The 22426-nt window shown below is 31.5% G+C and overlaps 1 pseudogene; it reads left to right on the top strand.

The window, feature by feature from the left end:
- Positions 1-17748: 17748 nt before the first annotated feature.
- Positions 17749-19012, top strand: LOC149553225 (UDP-glucose 6-dehydrogenase 1-like; annotated as a pseudogene).
- The last annotated feature ends 3414 nt before the right edge of the window (positions 19013-22426 follow it).

Below are 22426 nucleotides of genomic sequence, written 5' to 3'. Positions count from 1 at the left end.
ATGCAATAAATTTATGTATTATTAATTTTGAACTTTTATGTTGTATCTCCCAAGAAATTCATTTTTTTAATAATTTCTAATTGTAATGATAAAGGTTTCATTTGAAAAATGGCCTTAGATAATGTCATCTATTACTCTGGAGTATTGTTCCTAGCTATGTTGTTAAGATGAACTTCATGTAATTTTCATGTGTATGTATATGTGTATATATATATATATATATATATACTTATGTGTATATATGTATATATGTATATATGTATTGGTGATAATGGGAAGGAAATAAATGCGTGTATGACATGATTGGGTGATTCATAACTCTTGAAGATGTGTCATTAGGGAGCAAAAATATTTGAAAACTTTTTTGATACTCTACATTGAAATGGGTTTTCATTATGGTTTCTACATCATTAAGTAATAGCCCTAGGGAGAGAATATGTATAGTCCAATCTCTTCCTCATGGTTCCTATATATAAAATTTTATGGGTAAATATAGCATGGAAATTCTTCCATATTCATCCCATGGTTTGATACATAATGGCAAGAAAGATAATTTCTTGGAGGAAGTCTAGAATGACTAACATTGCATGATTAGTATTCATAGTTTGTGCCCTCTAAAAATTCATTTAAAATATGCTTGATATGATAATTTTGACAATTATTTCTTGTTTGATGAAACTAGTCAATATTTGGTAGCTATATGTAAGCCCCTTAATTTTAATCCTTTAGATCAAGAGCTCAAATTAGTTTACTTAGTGGAATTAGAAAAAGAGGTCTTATTTTTTATAAAGAAGGTAGGGAAGGCCCCCTAAAACTAGGAAGACAAATAATAAACTAGAAGCATGCCCCAAGAAGGGGAACTATAACTGATCAATGAGAAACCACAAGACTAAACAATATAGCCTAGTTCCAACAACATTTACCAAAATTGATCAAGAACCACCATGTTTAAGATAAGTAATATAATAACACTATCCAAGAAGTACGAATAAATAAACTAGTGTAACTTGTAATTGCTAACCAAAAAAATAAAAAAAATTATTGTTTTTATTCCAAGAAACCATCCCAAAAAGGATAGAGGAAACTATCTCCATCCACTAGTACCAACCAAAAAACATAATTGATCAATACATTAATACCACCAAGAGTTAAGTTAGGATTTTTTGATTTCCTCTCAATATTCTACAAGTTTTCTAAGGTCATCTATCTAGTCCTAGGACTCAAATCCTTATTCTTCCTTCAACATGTTATTCATTTTCCTTGCATCTATCTTCAATGTTCTCCATCTAGTAATAGTTGTAAATGCCATCTTTTTTATAATTTCCCTCTGAATGTTGCAAATGTCATAGATAGTGACCTAATTTTTAATTATAGAGATAGAATTATGTTTAGTACCCTCCAAACTAGAGAATCTACCAGAGAGGGCATGCACTTTACCTAGAAAGCTATCTTTGAACTCTTACATCATTTAATTCATCTTGTTACATGAATCCTTTTTTATTTATTCTTTTCTAAGAGATTCTTCTTCTCCTTGGCTTAGGATGTCACTTCCTAGGTCTACTTCAATATGTGGTTCTTAGTTATCCTCCTTCTTCCCTTTTGTATCATCGCCCTCTTCTTCTTCATAGTTTTCTTCCACCAAGTCAATGTCCTATTGTTTACCTAGGTTATTATCTAGTTCTATCTCATATGCTACATTTTCTTATAGTGTAAGACTTTCTTCAAAATTGTCCAGCACAAGGAACTTCCCTTACTTTTATTTAGCCTAGCAAAGAAATGATTTCTTCCTCCATCCTACTATGCATAGGGGTTTTTATTAGGTTGTTCTTTATAGACACATTCTTTCTCTTAGAAAAGTTTAGGATAGGAAAATAATATTCTAGGGAAAGGGTTTTAACAATATTAGCCGGGTGAAACATAGGATTCTTACCTATGTTGGGAGTTTTTGGATTAGATATACTTAGGCAAAGGGGTACTCCTTTATTCTTCTATGAAAATCAAAGTGATATGGTTCTCTAAAGCATTTTTGTGATTGGTAATGCATCTACCCATGGCAAGGGTTTGGAAAAAACATGCTAGTAGAGAATGTCAATAAGGGCCTAGTGGAGGGGAGTGTTATCTCCCTTAGATATTTTTTTTTGAAGAAAAGTAAACCAAAATAATGGAAATTAATTCAATCACCATGCTTAAGGAGGTTAAGTAGGGGAAAGTGCTAACAATGGTAAGAGGTGAAATGACCTTTTAGATCAATTTTTTATGACTCGTAGGAAAATATCAACAAAAGGAGAAGATAAACCAATATTTGCATACATCTTCTTTTTCAAAAGTAGCCTACATATTCACCCTAACCTCGTGAACAAAAATATAACCTTTCCTTTTCTAGAACTAAATAATAACATTTCTTCCTTTACAAGGATTACAGTGGGGATTAATGATTTCAAGTGTAATAATTAAATTTTCCATGCCATGTTGTTATTTTGCATTATAAGTAGACATCTCTTTTTACTAGCATTCATTCCTCCTATTTTTGTAGTCAATTCACCCAATTGGACATTTAAATTTTGCACTATTAGTGACTTAGGTTGTAAGTATGTTAATAATGAATGAAAGACTCCTACTAGAACATTATCAGTAGAAGGTATTGCTAAAAAGAAAAATCATAACATCATGATGATTAGCATTACGTTTTCTATTAATTATGCTAAATTTGATGAATTTAAAAGTTGTGCTACAACTTATCATATGTGGATCAAACTGAAAGCCATCTATGGAGGAGATGATAATGTAAGAAGAACTAAAACTAAAAGTCTTAGATGACAATTTGATCAGATGAAGAAGAGAGAAGATAAAAAGAATTGTAAAATATGTTGAGAGAATTAAAGCAAGTATGAGCGCAATCAAATCATCGGGAGGAGACATTAATGACAAAACAATTGTAAGAAAGGTATTGAGAACCCTTCTTCCTATCAATGCAATCAGAGTGTCTCCTATTCAAGAGATGAGATGCGATCCAAATAAAAAAATAACTTTGGATGTTCTAGTAGGAAGATTGATAGCTTTTGAGTTGGATAACTATGATAACTATGTCCCTAGTTCCAAAGGTATTGAGTATGCATTTTAAGCCAAGCTTGAACTCTAATCTATTTTTCTTGTGAACAAGTTGATCGCATTGCTACAAGGTGCCCAAATAGAGATGACGAGGATGAAAAGAAAAGAAATAAGTAAAAAGGAAAGAAGGAATTGAAAAACTACAATGAGTACAAGGACAAAGGTAAGAAATCTTGTTTTATGGCTAAAGATTTTGATAAAAGTGAAGATAAAATGGTTTATATTGCTATAAAAGATGAATTTGATGATGAAGGAGATAAAATGACACTTATGTCTCATGTTATCAAAAGTGATACATGGATTATTGATAGTTGCTTCTCACATCATATGACTAGAGAAAAAATAAAGTTTAAGCACATGGAACATTATAATGGTGTGTGAGGTTTGGAAAAAATAAATCCTGTTACATAAAGGGAAAAGGATGTATCTTGTTAACCAATGAATTTAGATGTGACAATGCTTATTGGGTTGAAGGATAAGAGAATAATCTATTGAGTGTGGCATGGATGTATAATATTAGATTAAATGTAGAATTTATGAATAGAAAGGCCAAACTACTAGATTGAAAAGAAAATTTGGTTGGATCTAGCAAACAAACAAAAGGTAATCTATTCTATCTAGATCTCAGTGAAAGTTCATGTTTTATTGCTCAAGTAGAAGGAAGTTGGTTATGGCACAAAAGATTATGTCATGTGAACTTTGAAAACTTGGTCAAGACTAAGAAAATAAAAAAGAGTAAGAGGTATTCCTAGCTTGAGGAAACCTAATATGGGTCTATGCGAAAATTGTCAAATTGCTAAGATGGGAAAAACTAGCTTGAAAAGCAAGAACTATCATTTAGAAGAAGTCTTAGAGATTTTACATATAGACTTATGTAGATCTATTGTAATAGAGAGTTATAGTGGAGATAAATTTTTCATTCTTTTTATTGATGACTATTCTAGAATGATGACTATAATGTATCTAAAAGAAAAATCCGAAGGTTTCCAAAAACTCAAGTAGTATCTGACAAGAGGAGAAAAAGAAACTAGAAAGAAGCTGAAATGTTTGAGATCAGATAGAGGTGGTGAATTCATTTCTAGTAATTTTAATGAATTCTTCATTGAAAAGGGAATTAAGAGACAGGTATCAGTCACTGGTACACCTTAGCAAAATGGTATACCTAAAAGAAAGAACAGATCCATTGTAGATTGTGAAAGAACTTTGATCATAAAAAAGAATGTTGCACTAAAATACTAGAAGGAAGTAATCAGTACTATAGTACATACATTGAATAGAGTACAGTTAAGGAAAGACTCAAATCAAACTTATTATGAACTATGGTATGGCTACAAACCAAATGTAAGTTACTTGAAAGCATTTGGCAGAAAATGTTATATGTTGAAAGAATCTAGGAAAGGTAAATTTGATGTCAAAGGTTATGAAGGAATATTCCTAGGATACTTAGGATACATAAGTAAAGCATAAAAATGTTTGAATTTGTCTACTTATAAAATCCTAGAATGTGCACATGTGAGAATTGATGATTTTGTAGAAAAGAGTGAAGAAGAAAGCAACAAAGAGCCTGAGGATTATAGAATATTTATTTACTACAAACTTGATACTCTTCAAAATCTATCTTGAACATAGGAGGCCTCACCTCCTGGTCTCCAAAATCTCCAAAAGTTATTGAGTTTCAATCAGTTCTACTTGAGTTAGAGTTTGAAGAACTCAAGTTGGAAGTAGAAGCTACTAAGTTATTACTAGAGAAAACTAAATTTGATGGACCTAAGCCATAGAGAGTGGGACCCAAGCTTAATATAGAAAATCATGAAGAAATTAGTGAAAAAAACTCCAAATCCACAGTACTTGTGTTAGCAAGATATGTCAAAAGGCATCATGCACCTGATCAGATCATTGGAGACAAGTCAGATGGAACAATGACAAAAACAAATTGAAAGGTACATGTTTATTTTAACATTTCAATTCGAACAAATTGAAATGTTAAACTACACATCTAAGAATTGATGAGTTTATAGAAAAGAGTAGAGAAGAAAGAAACAAAGAGCCTAAGGATTATAGAAGATTTGTTTACTACAAACCTAATACTTTACCAAATTTATCTAGAATAAAAGAGGCCTCACCACCCGAGTCTCCAAAATCTCAAAAAGCTATCAAGTTGCAATCAGTTCTACCCATGTCATAGTCTGAGGGACTCGAGTCACAAGAAGAAGCTACTAAGCTATTACTAGAGAAAATAGAATTTGATGGACTTGAGACATAGATAATGGGACCCAAGCTTAATATAGAAAATTGTGAAAAAATCAGTGAAACAAACTCCAAATCCAAAGTATCTGTGTTAGGAAAATATGTCAGAAGACATCATGCACCTAATCAGATCATTAGAGACAAGTTAGGTGGAACAATGATAGGAAACAAATTAAAAGGTACATGTTTACTTGCTGAATTTGAACCTAGAAATGTTAAACATGCTTTGGATAACAAAAGTTGGTTTGAAGCAATGAATGAGGAAATAGAATAGATAGAGAAGAACAAAAATTGGACTCTTATTCCTAGACCCAAGGATACAAATGTAATTGGCACAAAGTAGGTATTTAGAAATAAGTTAAATGAAGATGGGGAAGTTTCTAGAAATAAATAAAGGTTAGTATGTAAAGGTTATACTCAAGAAGAAGGTATTGACTATGATGAAACTTATGCTCCTATTGAAAGATTAGGAGGTGTTAGAAATTTACTAACATATGCATCTCATAGAAAATTTAAATTTTATCAAATGGATATAAAATTTCTATTTTTGAATGGAATTCTTGATGAGGAAGTCTACATAGAACAACCTGAAGGTTTTGTAGATATGAGCAAAAGAGATATAGTCTAAAATTTACACAAATCATTATATGGTCTCAAGTAAGCTCCCAGAGCTTGGTATGAAAGACATCATAACTACGTATTACAAATTGGTTTTCAAAGAAAAAATGATAACAATAGTCTGTATGTCAAAGGACTAGAGAAGAAGATTGTGTTGGCCAAAATATTTATGGATGGTACTTTATCCATAGGAAATGATAACTTGTGCAAAGCATTTTTGAAAGAAATAAGTAAACAATTTGAGATCTCTATGTGTAGCGAAAAAAATTCTTCAATAGAAGAAAGATGGTATCTATATTACTCAATGTAAATATATCAAGGAGATACTAAAAAAATTTGGAATGGAAGACTCAATACTAGTTTGAACTCCTATGTCTACTGGACATAAGATTTCCAAAAATGATGATCCCAAGGAGATAGATCAAACAACATATAGATCAATGATTGGAAAATCACAGTATGTAGTGTATACATGGCCTAATATTGCATTAGCAGTTAGTATGGTAGCAAGATTCTTAGCAAATCTCAAAGAAAATCACATGATGGCAATCAAAAGAATCATTAGATATCTGAAAGGTCCTAAAGACTATGGTTTAAAGTATAAAATAGGAGACAATTTGGATTTAACGATATTCATAGATGCTAATTAGGCATGAATTATTGATGAAAGAAAGATCACCAGTGGTGGGAATTCTTTCTTGATAAAAGACTAGAGTTTTGGAAAAGTAAGAAATAAAATTGTATTTCTCAGTCCATAGCAAAGGAAAAATATGTGGCAGCAATAGCTAATTGTTCTAATATTGTTTGGTTCAAACAACTATTGGTAGGTATGGAGGTAGAGATCAAGGATCTAGTGGTTATATACTATGATAACACTAGTGCAATTAATATATCAAAGAATCCAGTGATGCATACCATTTAACAAAACACATTGCTATAAAATATCATTTTTTGAGAGAATTGGTACAAGATAAAGAAGTAAGATTGGAATATGTGAATGCTAAAGAACAAAATGCAGATATATTCACCATGATATTACCTAAGGATGCATTTTTGTGTCTAAGAGGTAAGCTAGGGGTCATTCCCCTATCTAAAGCTCACTAAATTAAGTTTAGTGATGCATCAACCAAAGTATGTTGAAGATCAACCAACTGGTGTAGTATTGACAAAGGGCATATTGCAAAATGAATCAATACATGAAGTACATTGATATATACTAGATATTCTCTTTGGCATGAGATGTCAAAGAGGGAAAATTTTTCTGTCATATCTTATAGAAGTTTTATAAAGATGTCAAAAAGGGACAATGAACTTGGTTTGATATCAAAGACAAAGTTTGCTATCAAAAGAAGGTTTTGAAGGGAGAAGTTTTCTGAATAGAGGGAGAAACTAAAGGCATAAGAAGTTCACACTAATAGAGGGAGTTCTCATGGATGTGAATTAGAATGAAACTAAGGATATGTTCCTTACTTTATTTTTTCTCTAAAAATTTTATTACATTATTCTCATATTGTGTTCCTACCAATGTCAACGAGGGAGATTGTTTAAAATAATTGATTGATTGTTTATTGTCTTTGATGTTACACAAAATGTCTTATCATTTCCAATTAGTGTATTTTGAACTCACTTAGGCATTGAAGACAGTTTGATGTGTCTACTGAGCATTCTAGAGTTTTCCTAGTTCAAAAGATAGTGTCTACTGAGTTCACTCGAGTGACAAAGGAAAGTTTACAGAAGTTGAGTGTTAACTAAACTAACTCATTTAACAAAGAAAAATCATGAATATGCAATGTTAACCTAGTTGACTTGGTTAACATGTGAAAATTTCTTTGAGTTACTATCGACTGAGTAGGGTCAACTAAGGAATGATTTTCTTGTTTTGGCATATTGAGTTCAATTAAATTGTCTATTGGTTCTAACTGACTAGGAAGATGAATATTAATTATTCTAAGTTGTAGGATATAAATATAAGGTCAAGTTAAGGATTGAATTTGTGGAACATATTTCAAGATTTGATGATACTAAAATGAAGCAAATTGGAAGGATAAAAAAAAATACTTGTTGTGAATTTAAGATACATTCGACCAAGAAGGATCAAGTATACAAGCCAGAATTAAGATCTATAATCAACAATTTAGTTGCATCAGAAATCAGGTCATCTCATTGTTACTCTCTAACCATTGTAGTAATGATGTAAATCTCTTAACTAAGTTAGCTTAGTAGCTATTTCTAAATCCTATAACAAAGTGGCATTTCTATTGAATTGTCTAAAGACCTCTAACAAGGCCATTCCTTATAGTGTGATTAAATACTCTAATAGGATCACACCTAATGGTGTTTTGTTTACACTTTAATAGAGTTGGATCCTAATAGGGCTCACTTTAGAAGAGTGAAAATCAGTAACTAGTTGCAATTGGTGGTTTTTCCAAAATTAGCTTTCCACATTAAATCTTAGAGTTAAGTGTGTTCATGATATTTCTCTTATGTGTTTTCAACTAAGGTAAAGTAATATTAATCATAGATAATATCTTAATATTTTCATCTTAAGCATTTTTTGAGCTTTTCCAGTGTTTACCAAGTTACAACATTTTGCCTATGTGTTTGTTGAGTTTCAGTAGAGTTGAGATTAATAGAGTTTGATTTATATTGACATAAAAGGGATCTAGGATTATTTTTATGGTAACTAATTCACCCCTCCCCTCTCCAGTTACTCCTCTTATATTTCAACAATTGGTATCAAAGTTTTTTGAGGTTATGGAGAAGGTTTTAAGGACCAAAGCTAGCTATCAGGATATCTTATAGAAGAGATATTCCCAAGTTGAACTGAGACAACTTTGTAGCATGGAAATGAATTATGAGGTTACATTTGACAAATATTAGTAATTTAGGTTCTAAGTATCTTCATAATGAATACAAGACTCCTAATAGAACATTATCAGTTGAAGATATTTCTAAAATGAAAAATAATAACATCATGATGATTGACATTGTGTTTTCTCTTAATTATGTTGAATTTGATGAAGTCAAAATTTGTACTACAGCTTAAGATATGTGGACCAAACTAAAAGCCAACTATGGAGGAGATGATAATGTAAGAAGTCCTAAAGCCAAAAGTCTTAGAGGGAAATTTGATCAAATGAAGATGAGAGAAGATGAAAACATTACAAAATATGTTGAGAGAAGTAAAACAGGTGTGAGTGCAATTAAAGCATCTACATGAGACATTGATTACAAAATAGTGTTAAGAAAGGTACTGATAACCCTTCTTCCTATCTATGCAATTAGAGTGTCTACTATTTAAGAGATGAGATGTGATCCAAATAGAAAAATAACTTTCGATGCTCTAGTAGGAAGATTGACAGCTTTTGAGTTGGAAAACTATGATAACTATGTCCAAAGGTGTTGAGTCTTCATTTGAAGCCAATCTTTCACTCAAGAAGAGGGGGTTAGAAATCGAAGGCCAATCAATCAAGAAGTGAAGAAGAAGAAAGTTCAAATAGTGATCTTGAAGTTGTTGAGGCCCTACTTGTAAGGAAATATTCTAGAGGCAGAGGAAAGTATAAAGATAAGATTCCTCTAATCTATTTTTCTTGTGAAGAAGTTGGTCACATTGCTACAAGGTACCCAAATAGAGAAGACAAGGATAAAAAGAAAAGCAATAAGTACAAAGGAAAGAAAGAATTCAAAAACTACAACGACTATAAGGAAAAAGGTAATAAATCTTATTTTATGGCTAAATATTATAATAAAAATGAAGATAAAATGGCATAAATTTATGTAAAAGATGAATTTGATGATGAAGGAGATAAAATAACACTCATTTCTCATGTTATAAAAAGTGATACATAGATTACTGATAGTGTCTACTCACATCATATGACTCAAGACAAAAGAAAGTTTGAGCACATGGAACATTATGGTGGTGGTAGTGTGAGATTTGGGAATAATGAACCTTATTGCATAAAGGGAAAAGGATGAATCTCATTAACCAATGAACTTAGATTTGACAATGCTTATTAGGTTGAAGGACTAAAGAATAATCTACTAATTGTGGCATAGTTAAATAACATTAGATTTAAGGTAGAATTTATGAATGGGAAAGCCAAACTACTAGATGGAAAATGAAATTTGGTTGGATCTAGTAAATAAACAAAAGGTAATTTATTCTATCTAGATCTCAGCGAAAGTTCATGTTTTATTGCTTAAGTAAAAGAAAATTGATTATGGCACAAAATATTATGTCAAGTGAATTTTGATAATCTATTCAAGATAAGAAAACATATAAGAGTAAGAGGTATTCATAGCTTGAGGAAACCTGATATGGATTTATGCAAAAATTATCAAATTGGTAAGATGGGAAAAACTAGTTTGAAAAGCAAGAACTATCATTCAAAAGAAGTCTTAGAGCTTGTACATCCAAAATTATGTGGGCCTATTGGAATAGAGAGTTAGAGTGGAGATAATTTTTTCATTCTTTCTATTGATAATTATTCTAGAACAATGACTATAATGTACACTAGTACATTTTGGCAAATATGTGACTATGTGACTAAAAATTTTAGTCATGTGACTAAAATTAATCACATTCTAGTATTTATTTGCAATTTACAAGCATACGTGACTAAATACATGACTAAGTTGGCCACTAGGTAAAATCACAAGATCAACCATATAGAAATGACTAAATAAGTGAGTAGATAATTAGTCACACAAATACAAGTGACTAAATTAACTTACCTAATAAATGAGTTAATAACTGACTCACAAATAATTAGTCATTTGTAATTTCTCTCTTCAAATTTTCTAAGGTTTATTTATTAATGGATTAAGCTAATTTTATTTTCCATAATCCATTCATGGCCCTTGGAGCTTTTCTTTCTCATACTAATTGTTGTTTCACTTTCCATCTTTTGGATAAGGAGTACACTTTGTTAAATGGTTTGGCTTGATAGATTTTATTCAACGGTCATCTAGAAGATAACTTTTACTTCTAGATTATGATGTAGTTATTTTACAATATTATAATGTTATGGTAATATGGGTTATCTAATTATGTATTAATTATTTTGAAACAATTATAAGAATTAGTTAGGCAATGCCTAGTTCCACTTATTTATTATGTCCTTCAAATAAATTGATCAAGAAAAATAAATATAATAAAGTCATATCGTCTCCAATCACACTCCTCCTCAAAAGAGATATTTTGAGATAAAATTAATAATTTAATTTAAATATTTAAGTTATTACTTTGATTATTATAAAGAATTTAGATTATTCTTTAAAATTAAAACTCAGTACCATAAATACAAAATTGTAAAAACTATCACAATTAATTAATATTTATTATTATAAATAAAAATTAGTTTTGATATTTATTTTCTATAATCATTAAAGATTGAAAAATTCAAGACATCTTATTATAGATATACTAAGAGGAAAAAATAACATTATTACTATTTAACCATTGTTATGAATTCTCATTTGTCTATAAATACTCATTATATAATAATTACAATTAATTTTATTACAATAAAAATTATTGTAATTGATATTTATTATTTTAAATAAAACTCAATGATTTTTCTTTGAGAAAAGAGGGAAGACACAACACTTTAATTTTTGCACTAGAGATGAGAGAGAATGATCATTTTCATGTGGGTAGGAACACAAGCACTTAATCTTCTTACTCCATCAATAGAGGGAATTCAACTAATTTTGCCTCCTCTAATCTGTGCAAGGCTAAAGCTAAAACAATGGTAAGATGCTACGGTTTATTTTTCTAATTACATCAATATTTGTTGTTTGTTTGATTATGATATGGCCGCATTGAAGTGGCGACTAACAGGAATAGGTTCTTATGCATTTCAATGCATCAAGTTTTCTTAGCTAAGATTGGGTTGAGATGAATTTGAACATGAATGTGTGTAGGTATATTTTAAATTTCTCTTATCTTGTATCAATCACCTTTTTATTTGAACTTTTCCACACCTGTGTGCTTGTGCATAGATTTATTTGAAAGAACATAAGTTGCAAATATGATATTTCAAAAATCACAATATTATTTGAAATGCTTAAGCTATACTCATATATTACCTTTAGGAAACAAAAAAATATTTTTTTAAAACTACCACATGTATAATTGCAACAAGAATAATAGAATCTCTATAGATTTCAATTTGAAAGATTGACTCTATAGACTTAATCCTACCCTAAAATGGTAGCTAAACTTTTTGAAACTCCTACTGACTTAACCCTCTTCTCAGGTTCTCTAGTATTCTTTGAAACCTTGAGCATGTCAAAAACAACCATCTTATAGCCCTCTCAAAGCCTACAAGGCTATCACTCACTTTTGTTTAGTAGACAAGGCCAATACTCTTAATTATGACTGCCAAGACCTTCTTCCTATAACTGATCATAGTCACCTTCTCAAATTGAATCCACGTGCCAGTGTTGCATGATTTTCTGGAATCTTACGAAAATAAAGTAAATTCTTTTTACTCCCTAATGGCTAGGATTGTGGCCTTATAGAATGTGAAATGCATTAGAAACTTACATCTTGCATCCATGAGTTTCCAATTTGAGGGTTTTAAGAAATTTTGAGTTAAAAGAAGACATCTCTCACTATACTCAATGAAATAAAGTCGTTCAAAAGATTAAATAGTCTTATCTCATCCATATTTTCTCCTTAGACAATGATCTATTAAAATAGTAATGTTTGCATTGCTGAGAACACTAAGAAACTAACTGTCACAGTGAATGAAAATTAGAATACTAGAAAAGAATGTATCTTATTGGTTTCAATTATTAGTACAGTATTCAATACTTTTCCCTATCGCTTAACTCAAGATTTCATGTCCCTATAAAGCCTCTCTTATATTTACCTTACCGATCAACTATTTGTAACCTTAGTTATCGATTTAGGATATGAATCCAACTCAGGCATGTGAATTGGATCCATGGATTTGTGATTTTTTTGCCAATTAAGATTCGTGAATATATGTGTGCATTATATATACAAAAATAAATAAAAATTCAAAGAAATATATATAATTCTAAAACTAAATTATTTCAAAATAGAGAACAAATGTGAGATTAAATGTGTTTACATGATGAATAAAATGATCCATTTTGGGGTTTGGAAGGAACAAAATGTATTAAAAAATACAATATTTTCAAGTTGGGCCCACCTTTTACCCACCATTGCACATAGATTCTTGTGGATTTCTGCTGGATACTTGGGTAGCTACCTAGATTTGAGATCATTTTAGGTAGGGTCCATGATCCTACATGTGGATCTATCAAGGTCTACAACCCGTGGATCCCAACAAATGCATAATTAGGATCACAAATGCGGCCCGGATCCTCATGAACCAACACCTAAATTAGGATATTACTAATTAGGAATAGCTTCACATCAAAAATCCTTTTCTAAGATACTAACTAGATATTACTAATTAGGAACAACTCAAGTTTCCATAAACCAATCCACTTTATACTCACACTCACAAGACCTTCCAAAGGCACATCTATTCATTTACTAACTCCCAAACCCACCTTACTTCATATGCTAGTTACACCCAACCTCTAATCATAAACAAAGTGTTGATCACTTTCTTCTTTCGGCTATCATGACCCCACATTCTATTGGATAGTTTATGTATATAAGGATCCCAAAACTTGATCAAAATCTTGACTCTAGTATTCTCCATATAACAAATTCACACTTTGCATTGAATAAACCCACCACCAAATCCCCACACCCTATCAATTCATCCATGCACATTCCTACTTTGGGTTCATAGAAAATAAAGACTTCTACTATCCTAATTATGTCAACATGACAGTCAACAATAACTTAGTGTTCCTTCATTATATTATAGAAGACACAATGGAAACACCCTAAGGCTCTATCCATCCTTGCAACCATGAGAGGCCTACAAACCTCAGTATTTCTCATAGAAATTTTAAGACAACATGAATTTAATAGCAGTAGGTAGCATTTCCTATAACAAATAGTCCATGTAATATTCCATCATCTAGAAACTAGATGAGGATGATATTGTTTCGAAAACCCAATAAAATTTTAAATCCTTAGTCACATGATCTATAGTTTTACATAACCAAGACCTTCTTCCATACATCTTTGGAGGAAAAATCTTCTCACAAGGAATTCACATGTTGCCTATGCTTAACTAGATATCCCTTATTAGTAACATTCACTACATACTAAGTAAATTGAAGATAAGATAAATCAACAAGCCTATATATACATCCCCTACAAAAACTTGCTCTTTGACAACCTCTCTTCATATACATCTAATATGATCTCTAACCTTCACGTCCTACTCCCAATCAATAGCTTCTCTTGAGGGACATTAATCCTTGGACCAAGCCAGTCGATGAATGTAATCTACTTAGTAAGTGCGTTAAGAATGATAACATATTGAATGGTTGAATATATTTCCTACTAAAAGCATAGGATAAATTCAATAAATATTGTTCGAATTTGTATGTAATGAATAACTTTTCTAATGAACTAGGTTTTCCTACTAACTATTTAGGTCATTATTTAAATTATATCTATCTTTTGTTTCAGTAGATTGTATAAAATCTAGAAACATTAAGAAATGGAGTGAAATAGATAGCTCCATAAAGCATGCCCATGACAAAAAATAGTCCTTCCTCTCATGCAATCACCCAATGCTTATCTAGGCTTCAAGAAAATATGTGTAGAAATAGTAAGTGTGCCCCTTGAAACCACAAAAGTCTATTCAAAAATAGCATCAATTGCACCTTAAGAACACTATAACCCTTGTCACATTTGAGAAGCACAATTTGTGGCACCAATCTTTTCAGGATGACTTTCTGTTAGCATTAAGTTTCTACATAGAGAAGCTAAAAAAATGAATGCAAAATAACTCAACCCCAATTTTAAGATAATTGAGATTGTTGTATGGGTTGATAAATTATCCCCATAGCATAGGTACAAGTTTTTCTTCACCGTCAACATTCTAATGTTATTCTGTATATATCAACCACTAAGCTGGCCAAAAAGAAACAACGATATTACCTTAGACAAAAAATTGATCACATGCTTTAGAAGCACTATTTACCATCATTTTTTTAGGCAATGTGTTCATTACCATATTTTTTAATGCCGCTCACACTATCTCTTACAATGACAAGAAATTATATAGGGAACTGAAAAGAGGTGTAAACTGAAGGAACCAAAGCATGGAGTTTGAGGTACTAAAAGATAGATGTATAAGTTATGAGTCCCAACTAGGATTTGTAACAAGCCCAGATGGCAATTGATTTTTAACTGAGAAGACAAATGATTCTAAGCAAGATGCACTCCAGAAAACCTGCACAAAGATAATTTGTCAAAATTTCAAATACACAACATGCACTTTTATGTCAACTAATTTACATTTAAATGAACTTTCAAAAGTAAAAAACATTTCAAAAAAAGAAATCAAACCTACCTGTGGAAATTTATTTTGCAATTGACCTATCAAAATGATGGAAATATCTCAAACATGTTCATCTCTACAAGAAATGTTTTGTATAAGGAAGCATGCATGTGTTGCAAGTACAACTTTTCTCTCGTCTTCCTTGCCTCCAATTGCTGTTACTCTCTTATCTTATAGATAAAAAGGAATTTACTCATTCTTCCATGCTTTGTCTTGACATTTGAACTCTCCTTCCATAGATAATGCACATGGGATCTGTAATAGACATTTTGAATGGCATCTTACATTCATTCAAAACTACCCTATATTTGATCTTGATGAGTTTCAACTCCATTATTTTGGATGAAAAAGTCCATTCCCATTATTCATGTCCCTTTCAAGTTAAGAGGTTTACATCAAGGATGAAGATGTGTTTTGGATTCTTTTATAGTCTTCAAATATCCTTCAATGCTACTAGGTCTCATTTGATTTTACAAATTCTCGATGAATTCTCCTTCCAATTATAGAAAGTTTGGTATGGTCTATTTTTATTGTGAAAATATTATAATGTTCAAACTCTTATTACTTACACCCAATTAAAACAGGGATGATAGGTGCATATTATTTATTCTTCCTTGCCTTTATTTTTTTGAGAGATTCCTCACTGTCTATGATTTTGATCTCAATTTCTATCTACTACTTCAATTAATCCCATTGAATCCATGAAGATATTAGCAATGATTGGTTCATATGTGAATAGCTATAAATGGTCCTTTTCATTTTACATAAGTTATTAATGGCTTCAAATCAAATGATGTGTAGATTACTAACTCCATCATGACCCATAATTTATGACTCATTGACCTCCTCCACTTGTTTCTTTCATTCATAAATCTGAGGTAGCAAATATGCAGACAATTCTATGCATGTAGAGTGGAATAGTTATAATTGTTAGAAACAATAGTTTCTCAGAGCATATCTCTAGACACTTCAGTGTTTCCTAACCAACAAGTCCCCAAGAGTCTGAGGTTGCTAGTTTTCTAAGGAAATAAATTTTCTTATACTTTCATTATATGAAGCTAAATCAATGATACTATGTGTTTTTTCTATTTTCTAAATTGTTAGATGTTGCAATAAAACCTCTATAGGTAAATTGTAACTTGATAAAAAAAAGAAGTCATATGCTTCAAATTGTAGTGTTGGATGCCAAATAGAAATTTAGGTGGTTGTAAGTTACACAATTTGGAACAATGGGTAGTATCACTCTCTTTTTATCAAAATTATTTCTTATTAGTAACTCTTTGAGTGCTTTGATTGTTATTATTCATGCAATAATTCATCTTTCAATTTAAAGCTAACTAGGCCTAACTCTCTGATGGATGGAAGAAATAATGTTCTTTTGGTTTCTCTTAGCTGGAACTATATTTTAGTGAGTGATGTCTTAACCATTATTCTTGGGGTAGATGTTAAACATAGTTATTTTGAATCCAAAATTCTACAATATAATTTATGTATTTCCTTGTTTGAATTATAACTACTTGAATTTTGAACCTTTAATTTTCACGTTTAATTTGTAAGTTGTGGTGAACTAACACCACACTATTTATTTATTGTTGAATTTAATTTAAAAGTAGTTTTAACTGCATTTAATTTTGATCATGAATTAAAAAAGTAAATTATTTTATGGTACAATAAGAGTTACCCATATTACATACCTCTTTTTGGTAGGAAGTTTTGTATGAGGAAGCATTGGTGAATGAGGATTCCGATATAGGAGGAGCCAAAGGGATAAGGAGCCTTTGATTATTAAGGTATGTTGTTAAAACCTAGTATGTTCTTGGATTACTAATGAGCCTTTGATTATTAAGGTATGTCGTTAAAATCTAGTATGTTCTTGGGTTGTTGATGGTTTCTGTTTTCATTCATGTGGTTGTAGACATCCTCCCTCCCTCCTCTCCTCTTCTCATTTTTCCCCCAATTCCAACCATTATTATAGTTGATACTTTCTTTTATTTTTTGTTAGAATTTTACATCTTCTTCCCTCGTACATCCTATTCTCTCATATTTTTCTTTATTTCTTTATGGTCTTACTATAATTCCCAAACATATTGAATTTGGATCTATGAATTGAACCATCAATGTGTGTTGTTTGATGACTCTACTGCTCATTCAAAATATAAGCTAAATACAATACCAATATTTGTATGGTTGTAAATCACCTATTTGTTTGTTTTATGCTGCATAAATTAATTTTTATTCTAAACTCTATATTATGAAGTAGAAGAGAAATTTATTTTCTTCTGCAATGTCAGAGGAGTTAAAGATGGTGAAAATTTTCTGCCTTGTAGCTAGATATGTAGGGGGGCCAACAATGGCTTTCATTGCACTGAAATGCCCTCATATTGATGTAGTAGTCTTAGATATATTAGTAGCCAGAATTGTTGCCTGGAATAGTGACCAATTGCCCATTTATGAGGTAGGGCTTCATGAAGTTGTAAGAAATTATAGGCGAAAAAACCTCATTTTTAGTACTGATTTACAAAAGCATATCATTGAAGCAGACACTGTATTCATTTTAGTCAATACCACAATAAAAGTTGGATGTTTTGGGGCTAGAAAAGCCATAGATCTGTGCTATTGGGAAAGTGCTACAAGAATGATTGCAAATGTTTCAATCTCAGACAAGGTTATGATGGAAAAGGGCACTATACCTATGAATATAGCATTGATAATTGAAAAGGTTCTCATGCATGACAAAAGGGGATTAAAATTTTAGGTTCTTTCAAGTCTAGAGTTTGTTGCAAAAGAGAGTGTAGTTCAAGATCTTTTCAATCCAAAACTTGTGGTCATTGGAGGGAGAAAGAGTCCTCAAGGGCAGATGTGTGAAGTAGTTGGGGGAGATGTTATAGAGGTTGCTAATTCTATCAAGAGGGATTCAAGAATTGGGCCAAATTTTTTGAATGCTAGTGTTGGTTTTGATGGTTCAAATCTAAAGGATATTTTGAACTTGGTTTACATGTGTGAATGCAATGGGCTAAATAAGGTAGCAAACTACTAGGAATAGGTTATGAAGATAAATGATTATCAGAAAGACAATTTGTAACCAGGGTAATTTCCTCAATGTTTAATACAATTGTGGGGAAGAAGGTTGCCATTCTTGGGTTTACATTCAATAGGGGCATAGTTGATAATCTGACAATTGATGTATACAAAAGTCTTGTTGAAGACCAACAAAATATTAGCATTTATGACCCACAAGTAATAGAGGAGCAAATCTAGAGAGCCCTTTCCATGAACAAAATTTTTTGGGATAATTTAATGAGCCCTTCAACTATGAAAAAAGTTCAAGTTGTTTGGCATGCCTGTGAAGCTATAGGGGATGCTCATGGAGTGTGCATTCTAATGAGGAGGGATGAATTTAAGTTCTAAACTACTAGAAGATCTATGATAGTATGCAGAAACTTTCTTTTATTTTTGATGGGCCTAACTGTGTGGATGTACAGAGGCTCAGGGAGATTGATTTCATTATTTATTCCATTGGTAAGTCTCTAGATCCATGGTTGAAAGATCTTACCCCAATGGCATAGAAGATTCATTTTATTTCTCTATTCATATCTATATTGTGACTACTTCTTTTGATTATGTAGTTGAATGATCAATAATTGCTATTTTTAACTTTTAAAAAAATAAAAAAAAATAGTGATTCTAAGAAATTTTTCATTATCAAATAGGAATTAAATGATTGTTTATTTTTTATAATATAAATCTATACTTTTCATGTATGCAGGTTGATTCAACCATAAGTTAGATTCTGATGTGATAGACATCATTTTAGAGTTAGAAGAGGAGTATTATCAATTGGTAAAGTATTTTATTACCATTAGCAATCATTTAATACTTTTTATATCACTCTATTATCATGAAGAAAATTGTCGATTTCATTTACATCTTTGGTTTTTTGATGGCTATACATCCGATCTAATAATGGACAAAGAAGGCTTTCTAAAAATAGATTAAAATCAACTTTGGGATGTGACTAACAGAGATGGGTATGGGTATGGTTATCTTTCAAAGGCTAAATCCTTATTTGTAGTTTTCTTAGACAATTAAAAGAGGCTAAATTAAGTTCATGTGCTATTCCAATTTTATCTCTTAAGAAGTTTGAGAATGGGCCCCTTAAAGAGAGATGCCTTTGGAAAAGAGCACTACTAGAATGAATATAGGCTGGTTGATTCTTAACTAGAGTTCTATATCCTTCCTCATGATCCTTCCTAGCTGCAAGGAAGAAATACCTTGTAGCAATTGCCTTGCTAATTTTAGTAAAGTTCCTTCCAGCACTCATAAAATCTAGCTCATGTCTATCCATAATGGTGAGTAACTGCTTTCTCACATCTTGAGCCCTCTTTAAAGATAGAGCTTGAACAAATTTTTCAAAACACTAGGGCCTGAGAAGTTCTTAGCCTTCCAGGCCTCGTATAATGCCAACAAAGTTAAATGGTCTCCTTCTAGTTGGAAAAAATTTTCTCTTTTCTAATTAGTGTAAGCCTACATCTTTGGTGGCCTATAGAAAATGTTTTGTGTCTAAAACATAGCTATGATAGTTAGGATCTCATTAATGCAGCCCAGATACACACTGGTGAGGAGCATTTTTGAGGTAGGAGGGTCTAATGGAAATTCCACCATCTTCCTCCTAGGCTTAGTTAAAACACCTTCCTCATTTGAAGCCCCTAAATTGTTCAGTTATTCCATTGCTGATATGAGAGCTTGTAGAGGGGGACCCATAAAATCAAAAGACAAGAGATCATTGATCCCCATGGCTTTTATAGTAAGACCAAGGTTAATCCTATGAATTTCTAGCAGATTTGTAAGTGACATCTCATTATGATATGAACTTTTGGTATATATCCTATAACACTTTCCATGACCTGTATGACTTGCATGACCAACTTGTTGCTTGGCTAAGACTTGAGAAATTGGGGTAATGACCAAAGAGTCTAGTCTGAGCTTAGGGTTGTATACATTTTTCTTAGAAAAATTAGGATCCACAACATAATAAATTCCATCTATCGTAAGATAAGCCTCATCAATATTTGTAGCAACAATCACTTTCCTTTTACCTGGGGCAGTAGGATAAAAAATTCTTGACTGCATCTCATGGGGTAGGGCATTGTATACTAGCGATATGATTAGTTTAGGAAGCTTCTTCCTAAGCCCTTTCATTCACTCATAAAGAATCTAAGACCCAATATCAATTTCCTCTTGTCTAGTTAAGAAGACAAGGTGGTCACCTTTAGGTTCTTTCAAATGAATCTGCATAACTATGATCAATGCAGCATCTAGATAGTCACTCTCTAGTTGTTTGGTATATAATATCTCTATAGGAGAAGTCCTCCCAGGAATAGTAAATATATTGCAGTTAAACAAATACCCTGAGGATTTTTCAACATCCAAAGTTTTAGAGGTAATAATTAACCAAAGATCAAAGTTCATATATAATGGAAGAATGCAGATATTGAGATTAGTATGTCAAAGGATGAACAACACACCATGCCCAAATGGATTTATGTACTTCGCAAAAACTCTAGCTCTGATAAAAGAATAACACGACATTCAAAAACTTACTCAACTCCCTTCCAAGGCACTTTTTTTTTTTTCCAAGAATAGTCAACACTCTTAAGGAAAATAGGACTCCCATAAAGTGCAATGGCTAAACATATACTCCTATAAAATGCAAAATTTTCTCTTAATAGATCAAATAAGGTCCATAGATAATATTGGAAGCTGCCTCAAAACTGCCATTGCACTAAAAGAAGATATATGAATAAATAAGTTAGTTTCAAATGCAACTACCTAGGCTTAAATTTTTGAAGTCGTCTAGAATTGAGAATATATGATAAGTTTAAACTTAACTAACATTTACTAAGACTAATGCAACATCTAACAAAAGAAATTGACACTTTGAATATTCCAATGCTGACATGGCATAAAACCTGACTTGGAATGTGCAAAGATAGGCAAGCAACACAAGTAGACATCCAACTAGCTTTGATACCATTAAATCAAAACCTACATTTTTGATACATTATTTCCAAATATAAAATATAATCACAACAAAGATGCCACAAATTAATAAGCTGGTGTAATAATGAAAGGCATGTAAACTCGATCTAAACTATTATTGTTGATGTGGTAGGTTAGGAAGCTTGCAGGTCCAATCTAGCTAAGAAACTCATCACTCCTACAAAGTATCATAGGTTGTTTCCAAATAATAGCAATAGAAACATATAATTTAAACAACCTTTCTAACTCACCAATGGTCAAAGAAGTAGAAAGTTACATATCTGCACTTACTTATCAATCATAACCATCAAATTTTGAAAAGCCAAAAGACATATCTGATGGACTAAAATCTAAAGTCACACTCAAAATCATATATGTAGTCACCTTGAAACTTTATGGTCTAAGGATAGACTAATTTGGTATGTAAATTGAAGCTTAAGAAAGTCCATACAACTCAAAATTGCATTACATAACTAGAATAAAATTACTGTAGGTTCAAAAAACCAATACAGCTACCTCATTCCACCATATTTACATCCAAATAACACCCAATATCAGGATTAGAGTTAGTGATATCAAATGACATTAAAATTGTAAGGGATAATTGGCTTGCAAGATTGACATTATGTTTCATCTACCAGTGTAGCTTATATTATGGATTCGTATAGCGTCAATATAATATCCCCATTTTTAGGTTCTCTACCAGTGCAATTTTTGAATTTTGAGGTTTGTTTCAACATGATCAAAGGGGTAATTTGTTGTTTCTAGTGATCTTAGAGGGTTTAGAAGAGTCATATGACACTTTCAGATGTTATTTTTGGCTTCCAGTTTAGGCTAAAAGATTCGTGTAGGGGGGCTTTATTTTTATTAAGTCATGCACTTAGGTTCATTTATCATCTTTCATTATCAAGTTTAATCCTATGTAGTTAGATTTCAATTTT

The sequence above is a fragment of the Cupressus sempervirens genome, chromosome 6, assembly GCF_028749045.1.
Source record: "Cupressus sempervirens isolate cs-2001-9-10 chromosome 6, ASM2874904v1, whole genome shotgun sequence".
Classification (NCBI taxonomy): Eukaryota; Viridiplantae; Streptophyta; class Pinopsida; order Cupressales; family Cupressaceae; genus Cupressus; species Cupressus sempervirens.
Note: the sequence above shows the minus strand (reverse complement) of the source record. Positions and strands in the feature narration are given on the sequence as shown.